At 40.9% G+C, this 19,508-nt stretch overlaps 1 protein-coding gene across 5 annotated transcripts in view; it reads right to left on the bottom strand.

Annotated features, from left to right (window-relative positions):
• Window positions 1-19,508, bottom strand: part of LOC122804756 (sodium channel protein type 2 subunit alpha-like) — a 2,239,151-nt gene that overhangs the window by 1,669,621 nt on the left and 550,022 nt on the right. For all 5 annotated transcript variants that reach the window (XM_044074821.1, XM_044074820.1, XM_044074819.1 and 2 more), the window contains exon 2: window positions 15,566-15,717. The gene's annotated coding sequence lies outside the window, so the exon portion shown is untranslated. The remainder of the gene's footprint in view (window positions 1-15,565; window positions 15,718-19,508) is intronic.

Here is a 19,508-nt window from a genome sequence, read left to right as displayed (position 1 = left end):
AAAGTTTTTTGAATGGTTTTATGCAGTTGAGAATATCTGAACAACTATTGTATAAAACTCTATTTTGAGGCATACAGGCACTCAGATTGATCGAGTGATGCGAATGGTGAATTTAATAGCTACTGGTATAAATGTTGCACAAATGGCTATCTAACACTTGGTTTAGTTTATTTTCTTTGCATATTTACGATGGATAGGTTTTGAGTCCTTGGAGTTCATGAAATGTTTTGGTGTGATTGTATATATTTATTGAACATTGGAAGTGATAATTATAAAAACATGTGCTGATGTATTTTGTCATTGTTTTTTACGTTTATGATTTACTTTACTGTTGTATTTTTAAATTAGATTTTTGGCAATTAACCATCATTGCTTACATCACGGAAAAATACTATTTAAACTACAGGAAGTGATGTATTACTGTTTGAAAAAGTTTGGCAGGCGCCAAACGAAAGCGCTTATTTGAATTGTGGTTTTTAAATTTTGCAATTAAACTTCTTGGTCCAGTCCGTGGTTCATTGATTTTTGGATTGTCTGCTATCACGTTGGATTTCATTGGGATGTGCTTTGCTAATAGAAAGCACTGGGTGGATGTAGCCCACTGCCATACGCTTAGGGCCTCGCAACAAAGGGGGTAGGACCTGGTTCCTCCTTATTTGTTCAAGTACCAGACCACTGACATGTTGTCTGTCTGGATTGCAATTGTTCCCAGAGGAAGAGAATCCTAGAAGTACTGCAACTCCAGGACATTGATATGTAGATGTGTCTCCTGTCCGATCCATGTGTCTTGGGCTGTTCTTCCCTGAAAATGCCCCCCTCCCACCCTATCAGAGAAGCGTCCATGGTCACTGTGGCCGCTGGTGGGGGTAGAACAAAAGGACGACCTGTCATTACAAGAAGAGAGGTCAACCACCACTGAGGATCCTTTTTGCATGCGTTTGTGATCATTATGAGATGAGACATTGGGAGCTCTTGGTACAACCATTGAGTGAATAACAGCCATTGCAGAATCCACATGTGCATGCGACCCAATGGTATCGCTAATATTGCAGCTGCCATCATGCCTAACAATTTTAGTACTTCTGATGCTGGAATCTTGCTTTGGATATGATATTGAACTATCAACTCAATAACTGACAACAAATCCCCATCACAGTTCAAGAAACTTGTTACAACTCACTTTTTGAATAACCAACTGTGCTCTTGTATCCCCCCTGGCTAATGACTCATTAGAACACTTCACCTAACTTAGGTAACTATGCTAAGCCAACCAGTCATAGTACTGTACCCACTTAGGACTGTTAATCTACTGCTCATCCCATCTCTCCAGGAGTTAGGGAAAACTACCCCAGCAATGTTGAGGTCTCCATAAGCAACTAAAACCAGGAGAAGACATATTGTAAATCAATTTGTTATCCTTCTCAACTAAAACCAGGCAAAGACATATAGTGAATCAATTTGTTATCCTTCTCAACTATAGCGAGCATCATCTGCTCTCTTGGAGCCTTATTCTACGTCTCTCTGCTTTTACTCTGATAGTAAATCTATCACAGGAATCCTAAACTTAGGAATATCTTCTAAAATTTAATATTATATTGTAGAGAATGAATGTATCCTATCTGTTAGTTAATATGTATGTCAAAGTCTCTTCTATCGAAATTGTATGTCAAAAGTCTGTCCTTAAAACTATGTTTTGTAAAAAATTATTCTCTTGGAACTTTTCTCCCTGGGCCTCCACTGAAAATGGACTTGTAATTCAGTTGGACTCTCCCGGTCAACAAATGTAAAATAAATAAATAAATAAATATTGCAAACCTGCTGATGGAGTTGCAAGACTCTTTATGCTGGAAGTCTCAAAGTGGTGGTGGTGGTGTCCATTTCTGCTTTGATAAAAACAATATGTTGCGATGGCAACAAGGCAGATTTTTCTGAATTTATTGCAATACCCAGATGACTGCAGAGAGAAAGCGTGGTGTCCCTGGCTTGTATAAACTGATGCCTGGTGGTGGCGGTGAGGAGCCAATCGTCTAGGCATGAATGTAGAGAGACTTTAAACAGATTAAGTATTTTTTCTCTTCCTTTCTACTTGCGACTGCATAGTCTCGCCGAAAAGCGAGTTTCTAGCTATTCTAATATCTGAAAAAAGCTTGTTTTTGCATTTTTACTGTTCCTGCACTTCTTTAAATCATTTTTGTGTTGTTTAACTGTTGTAGGCTACACACTCAAGTGTGCTAGCCTGTTTAAAGCATTCACAGTGTTTTTCTGTTAAGTTACCGTTGTTGTGTTGAAAAGAAAAAAAAACAAAACAAAAAAAACCTTGTTTCCCGCATTTTCTGAACGAGAGAAGTCCAGATTTCAGGTTTTTCTGAATTCTGGGCTGTGGTATAAGTTCCTGTGTTGCCCATATCCTTACTTGGATAGGAGGAAGCTTCTCTGTTCATCAGTGAGAGTGGGCACCTTTGAGCAGCCTATCTGTCCCTAGAGGAGTGGTCTCAGCCCAGCAACTAGTAGCTTATGGGCCGTTTTGGGCTAATTCCTATCTCTTTCAAGTTCCCTGCCTTAAAACCAGCATTTGCATGGTTTTGTGTGATTTTGCGCATCACACAACGTGACGCAATGTCGCACAGTGCTGTTTAAGCAGTTTTAAACTATTCCCAGCTCCACAAAGTCTGCTCTTCAATTTTTCCCATATAACTATTCAGACTCTCAAAATAAGCAGTCAACCTTCATTCTATAGGCCAGCATTTGCTCAAATTTCTCAGTAAGCACTAACAAACTTTAGCACTACACACCCCTTATACTATCCAGAAGTACAAGGCTCCCTATTCGTCCATTCCAGACAATCAATAAATCAGTTCTTTAAATCATCCAGGTATGTCCAAAGCGCAGTTTCAGGTATATTCTCCAGTCCAGCTGGTGAACCTGGGAATCTTGAGGCAATGCTACAATTGCCTTATTTACACAGACAACCCTCTCCTCCTTCCAACAGACTCAAATATATGTGAGAGATGCAACTATACAGCCAAACTGGAGGCCGAGCTCTCTCAACCCAAGACTGGCACAGTCAGTCAGGAGGAGAAGGAAACCACTCGCACCACACAACCAGTCTCACATAGACCAATCGCACCAACAAACAAGACACATAAACTCACAAAAACATACTCGGAGGCTCTAAATAAAAATCTGCCAAAGCAACAGAGACCTCCAAAGCAGACATCCAAGCAACCGCTACCCCACAACAACTTTCACGTATCATATACTTCACAAAGTCAGTGTGCCACGCAGTCGCAGCCCCTAAGGCTAAATAACACACCTAATACACTAGTAATTGGAGACTGTATTGTCAGGTACACTGACGTCCCACTCACCAGACTGAGCAAGGAGAAAATCACTGTAAGCTGCCTGTCGGGTGCCAGGATCCGCCACATAACACAAGCACTTAGGTCACTCTACAGCAGGTACAAATATGACTTTGTCATTGTCCATGTTGGTGTGAATGACCTGAGACGTACCTCCCTGGACTACATGAAAAGAGACATAGGGGAACTCTCTGATCATGTAGCCCCGGCCGGTATGACCTTGACCCTGAGTAGCATCTTGCCCTCACCAGGAATGATGCCACAGTATAAAGACAAAATGATCAATTTTAACAACTGGCTAAGCTATTGGTGTCATTCAAAGGGGATCCAGTGTCTGTCAGCCTGGGATGACATGCTCGACAAGCCACGTTGCTTCACTAGGGACGGCTTGCACCTGTCACCCTTAGGCTTTCGAGTACTGGCTAAGGCTCTTGCCACCCCCATAGTGCCTTTTTTAGGCAAGGCTTAAAAGACAAACCCACCCCCATAGACAATACCAGAAACAAAAAACTAAGGGTAATGCTACTCAATGCCAGAAGTCTAAACCTCAAGATGCACGCACTCGAGGCACTCCTCACTATGGAGAAAATCAATATCTGTGCAGTAACAGAAACCTGGTTCAAGGCCCCAGAGAGCACCCCAGCACTACCAGGATTCAACTCATACCATTCTTTTCGGCCCCAGAACTCAGACCGAAATACTAAAGGCGGGGGAATATCCATTTTCATCAAGGATGCACACACTTCCAGGTTAGTGGCACTGCACGAGGCAGAGGAAACCATCGATGTGCAACTAACAGTAGGTAAAACTGCTTTTCAGTTTGTAGCCTGCTACAGATCACCCACCTTGTCTCAGGACTCCCGCTCGGCATTCCTGAGAACATTGAAGAATATGAAGGTCTCACTGAACACCATGATATTGGGGGATTTCAACTACCCAAACATTGACTGGGAAAACTACTCAAGTCCCAACACATTCGCCCAATGGTTCCTGGAGTTTATAAACTCAAATGCCATGGAAAAACTGGTCACCACTCCCACAAGAGGCAGAACATATTGGACTTGGTCATCACCAACATGGGGGCTCAATGTTCCACACCAGAGGTAAACCCCTCGTTGGTAAGATCAGACCATAAACTAATCACAGTGGACATCCACATCCCGACCCCACCCCCAGCCAAGGAAACCACTGTGAAAAATTCTCAAAAGTAAACTTCACACTTCTCAAGACCGAGGTGGAAAGTTTCAGAGCCCCCGGGCTAATGGAAAATGCTACCCAAACTGCAGAATCCTTTACAAATGCACTCTATGAGCACCTACAGGAATGCATGGATCATGCCATCCCAAGTAAAACCAAGACTCACTCCTTCAAAAACAGGAGACCAGTCTGGTGGACCCTGGTCATAAATAAGCTATACAACAGAAGGAGGAAACTATTACATGATAAGGCAAAATCCCAAAAAGGGAAGGCATCCCTGATCAGTACTAGCAAGAAACTTCAATCCCTCGCAAAATAATCAAAGGCTAGCTTTGAAAGAAAAATCGCCAGAGACTCTAAAGATAATCACAAGGTGTTCTTTAGCTGCATCAAGAATCTGGGTAGCAACTCTCAGATCTGCTCTGAGCTGGTGCAAAATGGCACAAAATACACTGAACCCATTGACATTGCCAACATCCTGGCAGACAGGTTCAGTGCAAACTTTACCCCCCTTCCCCCCCAAAAGGGCCAGTGTCTATCCCAGAAGAATGCAGTCCCCCAGACATCACAGACACATAGGTGAAAGCAGCCCTCTCCAAAGTAAAAAACACAGCATCAATGGGACCAGATGGTATCCCAGGCTGCGTCTTACACAAGCTCCAAAATGAACTAAACCCTCACATAAATTCACTGTTCCAACTCAGCCTTGCCACAGGTTATGTACCCAAAGAATGGCGTACAGCAACAGTGATCCCGCTCCACAAAGGTGGCTCCACAATGGATCCCGGGAACTATCGCCCTATAAGCCTGACTAGCCTGGTCTGCAAGGCTATGGAGAGCATCATCATGGATCTCATAAACAAAGACATTGGGAATCTCCAGACACTGGACCCTACCCAATTCGGCTTTGTTAAAGGCAGATCTTGCCTCTTAAACCTAGTTGACTTCTTCTATATAGTAATCAAATACATAGATGAGGGAAAGGTAGTCCACACAGCCTATCTGGACCTCGGAAAGGCCTTCAACACAATACCCCACTCTGGCATCATAAATAAGCTTACCAGCTTAAATATTAACCCGTATGTCACAAGATGGGTTGCAAACTGGCTCAAGGATAGAACTCACATGGTCAGAGTCGTGGGTGCCATATCCGACTCTAAACCGGTTACAAGTGGCATCCCACAGGGCTCAGTCCTAGGACCCCTCTTGTTTGGTATATACTTCTCTGAGGTACAGGCAAACATGGGAGGACTGTGGCTTACCAAGTTCGCAGATGATTGCAAACTGGGAGCCATAATCGACTTGCCGGTAGACACAAGCATCCTCCAGAAGGGCCTTACGGAGACGGATACCTAGTGTCAGAACCATGACCTCAAGCTAAATGCCAAAAAATGCATAGTCATCTCCTTTGGGGAAAACAAAGTGCCCACAAACTACCACATAGGAGGCAATCCACTAAGTACGGAAGAAGTAATTAGGGATCTGGGGACCCAGGTAGATAGTAACCTTTCCTTTGACAATCACATTGCCAAAGTGGTTATAAAAACCTTCTATATAGCTCACCTAATCACAAACGGGTTCACATCTAGATCAAGAGAGGTCATTGTGCCCTTCTATTCATCGCTCATCAGGTCCATAATTGAGTACAATGCCCCATTTGGGATGTACCTTACCCGACACCTGCAACAGCTGGAGAGACCTCAAAAATACCTCACCAAGAGGATAGTGGGCCTCAAACAGATGCCCTATGCAGCTCAACTAAAGAAACTCCAGCTCTACTCAGTTGCTTACTGCCTACTCAGAGGCAATCTCTGCCTGACGTACAAGGCCATGTCTAACCCGGAATTGGTGGACATGCTCCACCTCAAGAAAACCAAATCCATTAGAGCTACATGCTCCAGGGATTTAAACCTTAGCACAATAATAAATAGGACATGCTGGTGGGATAGATTCATATCCCAAAGGCTTCCCTCGCTCTGGAATAGAATCCCAGTCCATGTTAGGCAGAGTCCCTCGCTGACCCTCTTCAAGAGAAATCTTGATGAGTGGACGGGAAATCGTAAATTTACTCCTGGGATCACTTCTATGGCCCTGCTAGACAGAGGCTCAGGAATCTAGTCTAAAAGGGAGGCGAAAGCCAACACATTCTGGCTAGGCTTATAAATGCCCTAGGGCAGATAGCCTAGTACCTACCTATGAACCTATGAACCTGTTAGTTAATATGTATGTCAAAGTCTCTTCTATGGAAATTGTATGTCAAAAGTCTGTCCTTAAAACTATGTTTTGTAAAAAATTGTTCTCTTGGAGCTTTTCTCCCCAGGCCTCCACTAAAAATGGACTTGTAATCCAGTTGGACTCTCCCGGTCAACAAATGTAAAATAAATAAATAAATAAATAAATATTGCAAACCTGCTGACGGAGTAGTAAGACTCTTTCTGCTGGAAGTCTCAAAGTGGTGGTAGTGGTGTCCATTTCTGCTCTGATAAAAACAATATGTTGCGATGGCAACAAGGCAGATTTTTCTGAATTTATTGCACTACCCAGATGACTGCAGAGAGAAAGCGTGGTGTCCCTGGCTTGTATAAGCTGATGCCTGGTGGTGGCAGTGAGGAGCCAATCATCTAGGTACGGAAACACCTGGAATCCTAAATGCCTCAGGTGAACCTTGACCACTGCCATACATTTGGTGAACACTATGGAGGCTGTAGTGAGACCAAAGGACAGGGCTCGAAACTGGTAATGATTGGCTGCCAGCTGGAAATGCAGATGATCCCTGGATGGTCTGGCCATTTTTATATGTAAGTATGCATCCTGGAGATCTCTCGTGCACATCCAATTGCCTTTCCCTAAGAAGGGATGTATCAACTGAAGTGTGACCATCTGGAACTTTTCTTTCTTGACAGATCTGTTTAGTCTGGTGAGGTCCAAAATAGGTCTCCAGTCCCCTGTCTTTTTTGGAACTAAAAAGAATCTTGAGTACGTTCCGGATCCTATCTGGTCTGGTGGGACTGGCTGGATGACTCTTTTTCTTAGCAACGTTTGGACCTCTACTGTTGCCTTTTCCCTGTAACTGGGTGGAAAGTCTGGAATTTTTGTGTCAATGGAGGGGATGTGCCGAAAAGAATGAAATATCCTCTGGAAATGATACTTTGTACTCAGTTGTTATTGTTATTTTGAGCCAGGTGTATGGATACAAAGATAAGCGACCCCCAACTGCCTCCAGAGTAGGACAGTTGGGCCTCCTTTCAGGAGTGCTGATAGGGCTTCCCAAAGAACTGATCTCTGTCACCCTGATTTTGTGGACCCCCTCTGCTGCGAGAGTGCCGTCTTCCATTATTGACCCCTCCTCTGCCCCTGGAGGGGGGTTCACCACGTGTGTCCTAAAATCCTGAAAGGCTCCTTGGGTTTTTCGAAACCACATCTTTCCTCCCCTTTGACCCTTGGGGTAGGGGCTGGTAGGAGTGGAAAAACGGACTCTGACGACAGACAGAGTCTTTCCTTCCTGTTCACACCTGGTCAAAGTTTCCTTAACTTTGGGCCTGAAAAGGGATGAGTCATCAAAAGGGGTGTTGACAAAGGATGATTTAAAGGGCTCCGCGAAGGGAGACAAGCACATCTAGGAGTGTCTCCTAAGAGCAATTCCTGTGCCCACTGCCCTACTCGTTCTATCAGCTGCATATGAAATGAGGTGCATGGACAAGTTCAGTATGGAATTGAGGGTAGCAAGCTGGGAGGAAACTTTATCTGAAGCTCCTGCAGCTACTGTACCCTGAAGAGTATCTCCAAGCTCTTTTAGGAGATCTCTTTGCAGTCTTGTAAAATGGGTGAGATAGTTCAGTGAACGCAGTGCAAAAGTTGCTGAACTGTACGTGCATTTCCCGTACCTATCCAAGATCCTAGAATCTCTGTTAGGAGGATGGATGGAGGAAGAAGTTTCCAAACTCTCTTTTTTGGTGGCTGCCACCACCACCATGGCATCAACTGGCACTCCCCTGGTAAGAAAGGACTTTTCCTGGGGGGCAGAAATAAATTTATTAGGCCTCCTGGGAACAGGCTCCATGGTGTCCGGAGACCCCACGCCCTTCATGAGATCAGCTCCATAAGCTCATCGAAGGGCGGATACACCCAAGAGGTGGGGGGTTGAGACTCGAAAGCCTTCAGGAGAATTGACTCATCTTCAGTAGGGTTGATGGACTGCCAGTCACCCCTCTGCCTAAGGATTTCTAATATCTCAACAAATGAGATATCCTCAGAGGGAGACCATGGGGACCCTTCTGATTCATCCAAGTCAGTATCGGATGTGAGAAACTCCTTTGGGGAGTCTAAGTGCTTCCTCTTACAGATTCTCTTCCTGGGAACCTCATCCCTGGGAACTTCTGGTGAGGTCTCGGAAGACCCCCAGTGGGGCTTCCTGAGGCTCTGGCTCTCTATGCTTAGAAAGGATCTGTGAAGCAGAAGTGGACACAGGTGCTTTTGGGGAGGAGGTAGCTGGACCTGAAGTCGTAGATGTCTTAGGAGATATAACTCTCCTCATGGCTTCGATGGCACCTTTGCTCCAATGAGAAGGGACTGATGGATCCGAGGAAACTGTCAATCTCCCCGGCACCAGGACAGTGGGCTCTGAACCAGAGGTAGGAGTCAAGCTCATCCAAGCCAAAGCTCTGAGAGGCAATGACTGAACTGACAAGTCAGTCCAACTATCCTCCTCGGACCCGACCGGAGAGTATCGGCTCCTAGACTCCTCAATCGGCACTGAGGACGTCTGAGTAAATGGGACTGAAGACACTGGAACAGGCATCGGCTCTAAAGGCTCAACGATCATCAAGTCTGACTCCTCCAGCTCTGAAGGACCGGTATGGCTCGGAGGAGGAAAAGAAGTAGATAGTAACACAGTTTTCGGTTCCGAAACCGTTTGGGTCAGAGCTGTTAAAGATTTAGCAAACGTTGGTGCCTGTAACAACTTAGATCCACATCCAAATCAGAAGGGCTTATCGAGAACCGAGACAAGTGGATGGATGGAGGTACTGATTGTAGGAGCGGTGATTTAGGCACTTTGGATGCCGGTTCCAGGACTGGGGACCGGCTCCGAAAAGACAAGACACTCAGCTCTGAGGGCTGTGGAGCCGATATCGATGATTTTTTTTATTTCTTTACTTCCAAAGAAGTAAAAGCCTTGGAAGACTTTGAAGATTTACTAGACCTGTCCTGGTCACTCAAAGCTTCCTGAAATGATGGTTTGACTAGTCCTCTATCAATTAGCTTTCTCTTTCTCTCCTGAATGACTTTAGAAGAGAAGGAATGACAAATGGACCAACTTTCCTGAAGATGTAAGGCTCCCAAACAGTATGCAGTTAACATGGCTATCCGTAGCAGACATTTTCTGTCCACATTTTGGACATTTTTTGAAACCTGACTTAGGATGTTTATCCCTATCCTGGTCAGCCATAATGAACAGCACAATATAAAGTGAAAAACTACTACAATATACTAAGACACACCCAAAACTATCTAAATAAGCTCTGACAAAAATTATGGGCTAAATATCCTGTGACAAATGTCACTTTAAACACACACACAAACACACACACACACACACACACACACACACACACACACACACACACACACACACACACACACACACACACACACACACACACAACTTTAACTAAATATATAAGCACTTCTAAATATGAAGAAATTGTGACAAAAATGTCAGTTATCAAAGGCACACAAGAACTATAAAACTACACTAACAATGCTAATTATAAAGGCCTTTAGAAAAAGAAGGCCAAAAGCTGTATTAAAATATGAAAAGGCACACCAAGGAATACACATTAAAGAGATTTAAATGCTATAGAAGCTAAAGCTAAAAGCTAAGAAGTAGAATTAACAAAATATTAGAAAAAAGTTTTACTGGCCCGAGCTATGGTGAGGAAACTCCAATCTATTGCAGCGGCAAACTAGATCTGAGGTAACTCCAGGTGCATCATGGGATAGGCACTTCGCCTCAAGCTCTCTGAAGACCTCAAGCTTTGTAGTAGGCTGACTCGGAGCCGAGGATCGGCTCCAAACCCCATCTGAAAGAATGAAGGCGAGATGAACAATTCACATGGTACGTTACGGTGAGTACATAACTTCTTTTTTTTCATTCTTTGAAGTGAAAGGTTAGTATTCAAAGAGACTAAAATTATTATGTCATTATGGATATGTATATTCTAAAAACTGATTATAACATTAATACACTCAGATGTATGCACTGACAAATATCAAAACACCTGAATGTTGACAACAGTAATCTTGACCACAAAAGGTCAACAATACAAATGTCAACAACACACCTAACAGAATTTAAAAATCATAAAAAAGAGACAAAAGCAATTTTTAGCAGGGGGGGGGGGTATCCAACGCTCCCTGCTAATTATACAAACTAACTCTAAGATCGCACAATCCCTGGGGAAGGGGCATATTCCCCAACCTTGGAGTTTGTTGATCTCACATACCGATCAATAGTCTACTTTGTTTACCAAAGTGTGTCAACATAACAGGTGTCAGCACAGGGGAGTTATGTCTAAAGTCACTGCTCCCATTAATATATACATATATGTCAATGCAGAGTAACCTAGCTGCAGTTTGAAGTGAAATTTCTAACATTAGGTAGGTTGATTTTGTGGAGTGGTGAAACGTGTGAGAGAAAGAATTCACCTGGTTTAGGACATTAGCATAAGTAGGAGCTATTTTGGTACTATTTACATTATAATTTTATGTTATAATTTAAAGCCATTCACTTTAACTCTTTGTTTTAGTTGAAATGGGAGAGAGTTCCAAAGGTTTTTTTTAATATATTTATTAAATTATCACTTAAGACATAGGTACACATATATTAACAGAAAAGACAAGAAATCATATTAGCATTTTTTCTGTTTACATACATTATATATCATCACCCAATATTTCTGATAGACTACTCAGTTGGGAATTTTTAAAATCTGCCATCTCATTACATATGTTGCCAGTTACCTCTTTCTTCCCCATCATACTCCACCATTTGCCATCTACATGACGAAAAATTATTTGAAATCTGTTTCGGGTATAAAATACCTATGGAAATACTTCCAAGCAAAGATCCTAAACTTTCAGGGGTTTGTACACACTTGGGAGCCATACATATGTCCTCCACTTGTCCCCAATCCTTTCTAACCTCCTCTGATTGATTCTTATATTTATCATTTAATGTTTTATATGACCTACTAATTATCCCTTTTTAACAGTAACTTCTGTTCTAGATTCAACTAAAAACTCTTCCAGAAGAGGTCTTTCTCTTAAGACTCCTCAACCGCTTTCTGTTTGCCTATAGTCTGATATCAGTCGCTGGTAGAGTGGCAGTGTCCAGCCTGCAGTCCAGAATTCTTCTTAGTCTCATCCCACTCTGTTACCTTTCCCTCTCTAGTTATTTCCCCCCAAAACCTTACTTTATTTGCCAGGTTTCTACAGTAATTTCCAAGCCCTCTTACCCATTTCTGTTACCCTTCTTGCAGTCATCCCTACAGGCAAAATTTCCTTTCTCCAGTCTTTTGTTGGCTTAGTTCTTAGAATATTTTCTGCTACTTTTATCCTTAAGGGTCTATATCCAAATTCCCACTCTTTCTTTATTTCTTGAATTCCCCCCTACTTTATCATCATCCCTTTCCATTTTGAATTATAACCTTCTGCTTGTATTATGTATATGAGCCTTCACGTGTCCATTCAAATCAGGTAATCCTACACTTCTTTGTTCTATTGGAAGGATCAAGTTAGCGCACTTAACTCTACCCCTTTTCCTCTCCTTGATAAATTCCCTCAACATTTTATTACAACTTCTGTTCGGGTTAGTAAAAATATGCCTGGTCCAGATATAAAACTAAAGGGACCAATAGCATTTTCATCTTGAGTCTGACTATCCATATCCATAAACAAGACCTTCCAGTTTCTCAGTTTTTGTATAATCTTTTGTTTAGCATCTTCTGACACATCCTCAGCAGACATAACGGAAGCATTTTTAATGCATACTCCTAAATAATTCAGTTTATTGAGCCCCCACATGTATGGGTTACACTGAACCAATTTGTGTGTGTACATAATTTATGGTTATAGCCTTTGTTTTAGCTTCATTAAATTTATATCCTGTAAACGCTTGAAACTGTCTCAAAAAGATCCATTTGACTTTGATGCCCTTTTCTGGATTTATCAGGTACAAAATAATATAATCTGCAAATAAAGCCAACTTTTCTTGACTACCTTACCAATTATATTTTGTATTTTTGAGTCCCTTATTTTCTTTGCCAATGTCTCTAAATATAAAGCAAATAAAGGGGAAAGGAAACACACACACACACACACACACACACACACACACACACACACACACACACACACACACACACACACACACGCACGCGCACGTGTGTGTGTGTGTGTGTGTGTGTGTGTGTGTGTGTGTGTATGTACTTTGATTCACTGAAAACTCATTTCACTAAATGTACTATTGGGCAAATAAAATGCATATGCCCTTTACTCCACTGTAGTGCGATCCTGGAGTTAGTATATATAGTTAGGGGTGTGTGGGGCACAGACCCCCTCATTGGGGGTGTAGGGGCATAGCCCCCATCTACTTTTGGTTTTATTTTGTTAGCTTTCAGTGAAATGAGATTCATAAATATAAAAGCTAAGTAGGTGGGGGGCTGTGCCCCCCACACCCCCCAACTATATATACTAACTCCAGGATCACACTACACTGGGGAAAAGGGCATATACATTTTATTTGCTCAACAGTAATTACATTCAGTGAAATGTGATTCAGTGAAATGAGTTTTCAGTGGTTTGAGCTTTCAGCGATTTTTTGAGGGTGAATTGAAATTCAGTGAAATGAGTTTTCAGTGAACCAAAGTAGACCCATATATATGTTTATATATATATATATATATATATATATATATATATATATATATATATATATATATATATATATATATATGTATATACACACACACACACACACACACACACACACACACACGTGTATATCATATTATCAAGTTTCAGAAACTCAAAATTCGTAAGGCCAAGACCATATGTTTGAGTTTCTAAAAACTCTATAGTAAAAAAAAAAAATCACCATTTTTGCAGGAGGGCAATCCTCCTGCACCCCATACCTCCTGCAAATTAAATACCCCAACTCTTAAAATCACCAGTAAGGCATGTCTATGTAGACTGTAGTACAATGGGGATTGGGGGAATTACCATTTTCCTTACTGCAGTACAGTCGCACTGTTGGGGTATATATATATATATATATATATATATATATATATATATATATATATGAGAGAGAGAGATCTGAAAAAGTTCTGATAAGTGGGAAAGCACTCATCTCTGTTTTTTATTTAATATACCGTGGTTTAAACAAGCAGTACCAGCTTGATTCCTGTTTTGTTGTTTTTTTAATAAGAATACAAAGTTATCTTTAACAAACATCTTACATTAGAATTTTTGACAACAGTCTGCTTCTGTATCATTGTGCATGATCTCTTTACAAAACACATTTATGGACTGGATTTAAGTTGAGCTGCATGCACCCATGTTTTCAATAAGTCTGGTTTTAGATAAATAAACCCTCATTTCTAAAAAGACAAATAAACTTCAGCATAGGTCACGAAATAAGAATTCCATTATTTTAAACAATGCATATTTTATCAAGTATATTCTTTTCCCAACAAACCAAACACAACACCATTATCTCTTTCTTAAAAAAATAGATTATTTCCTTATGAATGTTTTCAGCATATCCCTTACATTTGCTAAAATTAACAGACAGTTCCATTATGTCCATTTGGCTTTCCTATAAACTAATAGCAGACCTTACATAGCAAGCATCTGTAAAACTATCATAAAATTGTCCATATACATAAACTGGTAGCTTAACATCAGGATGTACCACCTGTCACCATATGTCTGATTCATCCGGCAAACTGTAAGTAACTGTATTAAGACATCAACCCAAACAGAAAATGAGATTTGATGAACAAACCCTTTATTCATCCAAATAGGGTTGCCATACAACCCATTAACCAATGGAATTAATATAGTTATACATTTCCTGCTATAAACTTTAGCTGCTTGCTCCTGTCATATTTTTTACAAATGTCATGAGTTACAAATTCAATTACCCTACTCCTCTGTATGAACATTTCCCTTGTGTATCGTCCAATATCTAAATCAAATGCCTTCAGCCTAAGTACAGTCATCTTACTCAATCTTAATTAAAATACTTTCATAAAAAAAATTATAATCACAGTTTGATAGGACTATAGGCTCAGTTCAAGCAAGCAATATCCCTTTTTGAAAGTTGGAGAAGCCATCTGTAAAAGTCATACAACCTAACTTGCCCCATCAGATTCACTATTTATTTTTGCTTCTCTTAAAGCTATATCAAGATCCTCCTGAAAAACAACTCCAAGAGTGTAGAATCCCCCTTCCCCAAACTGCACATACACCATACCATAAAATCTGCAATAGGTTTACATTGTAGAATTCCTTCATAAAGTATTTTCTATGGTTAACGTATTAGGTATGCCTTTATCCTTCCACCAAGTAAACCGGCCATACCCTGTCTCTGTCCATCATGTAAACCAGCCATACCCTGCCTCCGTCCATCAGGTAAACCAGCCATACACCCCCCTGTATTTTAATGGCCTCACCGAAATAAGAAGTTAAGTTTTTTTCTTTAACAATAATCATCTGAATGTATAGCCATATCATTCACTCTTCTACTGTCAAAGAATTTTGTCTTAATAAAAAAAAAAATAAAATACAAGTCATCACCACATTTTATATTAGCATGCATACCACATAAAAGTTTATTACACTTTCATATCACAGAATGTATGTATTTCTTATGTAAGAAAAAAAAAAAAAAATATATATATATATATATATATATATATATATATATATATATATACACTCTTTACCTTTTCTCTGTATGCTATCGACCCTGAAGTCCGGGAATCACAGAAATCTTGCATGTTCAAATGTTCCTTCTAGAGCAGCTTGAGATATTTCCGATATACTCCTTCCAAGCTTCAATTTTTCCTTACTGTTACCCATCGGATACCATACAACTCTGTAATGAGAAAAAAAAATACATCCATAGCATAACTTGACACTTCTGCGACCAGATTGCTCACCAAAATATAATTCATAACACACACACCTTGCATATGTAAAACTAACATGCAGAATGTTTCTCAAGTTAGCCACCTTGAAAATTTCTGACCTTTTTTTTTTTAATCTGTACCCTGTTTTCCCCTACCTACCCCTCCTTTGCTGAGTCTCCCAGTCATAATACCTTCTTATCGATAAACAAGTAATGTAAAATCAATTGAAACAAAGGAACCCCCTGTAAATAAATCGTAGAAATAAAATGAAATCCTTACCGATTCTCTACATATTAATAAATCACAGCATATTGCTCTAACTGGAACTACTATAAAACATTTAGCATCATAATATTACTAGCCTTCTTTAACATAGCCAGAATTCCAAGGCATTCTTCCAGAATGATAGTGCATTATGTGCTGTCAGATTACAATCACTGCCATTAAATGTGTCCCAAACCCTACCTAACAGCTGAGCTGTTTTTTTCACCAGTATGCCACACCCCTATGTCACTGGCATAACTTTAAGCACCTAGGAGGATGTCCACCCGCTCATGTGCATGCGTATATATATACACACACACACACACACACACACACACACACACACACACACACACACACACACACACACACACACAAACACACAAAACTCACACATTTCAAATCAGTTATAAACTTCAAAAAATACAGAATACGCTGCTAGACTGCATACTCCAGTGTTGATAGGGGTTGATACATAGAATTACATATTTTTAATATGCAGTTCTTAGCTATGCATTGACTGGTAGTAATTTATCTGTGATGTAATCCAACACTGAGAATGACTACTGTCTAGAGAGGAGTGACTCCTCTATTTCAAAACAAAAATAACGTTGTTAAACACATTCAACACTTTATACTCCTTGAAGGCTAAGGCCGAGACGTCAGAGGAATAAAGTGTGTTTTTTCTTCATTTGTGGATTACTTTGTGGTTGTTTTTCCTTTTGTTGCTTGTTGCTACATTACATTCAACATTTTATGCCTGTTTCATAAGCATAAACCCTTAATCATCATCATCATCAACAAACTCCCTTTTTCTCATATTCTACATGGGGTTGGGGTGTCGTGTCAACTGTCACCATCTCTCCTGATTCAGTGCCACTCTCCTACTCTATTCAACAGCTATGCTCAACTGTTGCAGGTTTTCTCTCACATAGTCAATTCAGTGGAACCATTTTCCACTTGACTATAAAGCTGTCCTTTATTATAGGAGTTGGGTTTGCATAACGGTTAAGGTGTTTACCGCACAGATACAAGGTACAGCGTTTGATTGGATTGTTTCTCATCTTTGAAGAGAAATCTGGGTACTTATGTATTACAGCAACCGCACATCGTCAGCATTCAAGGCATTCTCGGCAACATTCCACTCTTAGTGATCTAACGTGCTGCCAAGAATGCCAGGAATTCTGACAATATGTGCTTGCGATAATACGTTAACCATACTCTTTTAACTGTGCTTGTATGCAATTTGTATGTGTTATTTGTTCAGCGTGGCTGCGTTAAAAAAAAGTATTATTGCAACCACACTGAGAACATAAGCAGAAGACAGGTTTGGTTTTTTTTTAAGTCAGTATTATAGCAACCATGCTTGGCGGTGCTTTCTGGTTTGGCTGTTATGCAACCACACTTCCCCTTGGAAAACAGTGCCACAGAAGAGCTTGCCTGAATATGTTTTGTTTTGGGGGGGAAAAGTCAACTTCTTCTGTTATCAGCTTTACTTCTGTATTTCTGTAATATTTTCCAATGCAATCATATTAGATTAGATGACTTGCTTGGAATCCGTGTCCTCACAATCATGCTAAATATGTGTACTAACTCTTAGACTGATGTACTTTACAACAGGGGGAAATACTCAGAGATAAAACAATGTCAGGTGTAGCATACATTCTTCCACATTATTGCCAAACCAGACACAGTCATTCCGATAGCTGTAAGTATGCTTTATTAGAATATGAACATGAACGTGCTAGACGGCCAGAGAGAAAGCTGACAATGTGTGTGGTTGCGATAATACGTAAGTCCCAAAATTTGCTAGGTTTAAAATGACCTGTAAGGGGATCTAGTTTAATACTTGATTATGGAGCTATGAACCATCTCTTTGCTGGACACCCTTGCTTCCTCTTGTATGCTGCCTATCTCTTCCAAATCTTCTTCACCAGATGGTCTTCTGCTTTCCTGCACATATGCCTGAACCACTCTAATCTGTTCTGTTTGACCGTCTCTGTAACTGGATCTACTTGGGCTTCTGCTCTGATGTCCTCATCTCTGTCTTTCCCACAGTGTGCATTGTACCACCCATCTCATGCAGTTCTTCTACATCACCTCTAGCTTTCTCAACTGTTCTGCCTTTACTGCCAAAGTTTCTGCACCATTCAGCAGTACTGATCATATTACTGCTTTTGTACACCTTGCTTTTCAGCTTCTTTGCCATTCTTCTGTCTTCCATTACCCATGATAGTCTGTGCCAGTTGGCTGCAGACCCTCTGATTATTGCTTTGACCTACTCATTCAGACTTTCCTTCTCCTCAACCATCCCTCCTAGATGTCTGAAGCTGTTGGCCTGTTCCACTATCTTCCCTTCTATCTCGTTTCTCACCTTCTTCTGATTTCCCCTATTTGCTGCCATTACAACTGTCTTTTCTATACTCAGTTTCATCCCATGTGTCATCAGTTTTACATTCCATTCTCCTGTCAGTAGCTGAAGTTCTTGATCATAATCTGTCTGTAACACCACATTGTCTGCATAGAACAACTTTGTTGATCTGTTCTTTCTGACCTGTTAAGAACAGCAGTGAGCTCAGAGCTGAACTCTGATGCACACCCACTCCCATTGGGAACCCCTCTGCAAGGCTGAACCCTGTTCATACTTTAATCATTGGATGCTTGCACACAGCCTGTACTAATTCTACCAATGTTTGTAGGAGTTTGAATCACCACAGGACTGCCCAAATCAGCTTTCTTGTAACTTTGTCATATGCTTTCTCCAAGTCTAAGAATGCACAGTTGCACTCTATCCTTATCCTTATCTTTGAATTGAATTGCTCAACTCTTATCTAACTTTCTACTACTTATCAATCACCTTTTCTAGTACATTTATGCAGTGTGACAGGGGTTTGCTACCTTTGTATTGCCCACAGTTGTGGATGTCCCCACTGTTCTTGTACACTGGCACCAGTATGCTTATTCTCCAGTCATCTGGGGTATGCCTTTTTCTCCATACTGCCACGAGTACCACCAGGAGCCATTTCTCCCTTAACTCACCCAACATCTTGATCATATCTCTTGTGACCTCATCTGAGTCTGCTGCTCTCCCTGACTTTATTTTCCTTAGTGCTGTACTTCTTCTAGTGTGAGTTCCTCCTCTTCTTTCATTGTAGGCTGTGTCTGGGGCAGTACAGCTTCTGTGGGGTTTCTTCATTCAGAAGCTGCTGGAAGTACTCATTTAATCTGACTGTGATGCCCTGTGTGCTGCTGAGCAAGTTGTAGGTGACATCCTTTATGAAAGGTGTCTGACTCTCTTCATCTTTCTGTCTTTGCATTTATCCTGATAGTTTCTTTGTGTCATCTATCAAGTCACTTTTCAGAAGTTTGTAGAGTGCTTTTGATGCCATGATCTTTGCTACTGCAACTCCTCTCTTAACCTCTTTGCTAGCCAGTCAGCATTCTTTCTTAGCCTGGTATGTTTTTTCTATCTTCCACTTTTTCCTACTCTCTT

Source organism: Protopterus annectens, chromosome 6.part0 (genome assembly GCF_019279795.1).
Source record: "Protopterus annectens isolate FY-2018-M chromosome 6.part0, PAN1.0, whole genome shotgun sequence".
In the NCBI taxonomy this organism is placed as follows: domain Eukaryota; kingdom Metazoa; phylum Chordata; order Ceratodontiformes; family Protopteridae; genus Protopterus; species Protopterus annectens.
The sequence above is the reverse complement of the archived record's forward strand: the minus strand, read 5'-3'. Positions and strand labels throughout refer to the sequence as shown.